The sequence below is a fragment of the Penaeus monodon genome, chromosome 24, assembly GCF_015228065.2.
Source record: "Penaeus monodon isolate SGIC_2016 chromosome 24, NSTDA_Pmon_1, whole genome shotgun sequence".
NCBI lineage: Eukaryota > Metazoa > Arthropoda > Malacostraca > Decapoda > Penaeidae > Penaeus > Penaeus monodon.
This window is the reverse complement of record NC_051409.1, coordinates 13,533,452-13,533,659: the sequence shown is the minus strand read 5'-3', so window position 1 is coordinate 13,533,659 and position 208 is coordinate 13,533,452. Positions and strand designations below refer to the sequence as shown.

At 39.4% G+C, this 208-nt stretch overlaps 1 protein-coding gene across 1 annotated transcript in view; it reads left to right on the top strand.

Moving 5' to 3' along the window:
• The window catches only part of LOC119588863 (titin-like), an 11,454-nt gene that overhangs the window by 100 nt on the left and 11,146 nt on the right, over positions 1 to 208 (top strand). The window lies entirely within an intron of this gene.

Here is a 208-nt window from a genome sequence, read left to right as displayed (position 1 = left end):
CACGCATACTCCGAGAAGGTAGAAGGAAAACCACGAATTAACACGAACGATGATCAGATAGGTGATACATGCCGACACACCGTAAACATGGAAGGTAATCGTCCTCTTTCCCATATGAATACACGTTTAGTGCGATTGTGTGTTTAGTAAATATGCTGGATTTCTTAATGTTTGTGCAGGAATGTAAAGATACAGACAATTTTTCTTG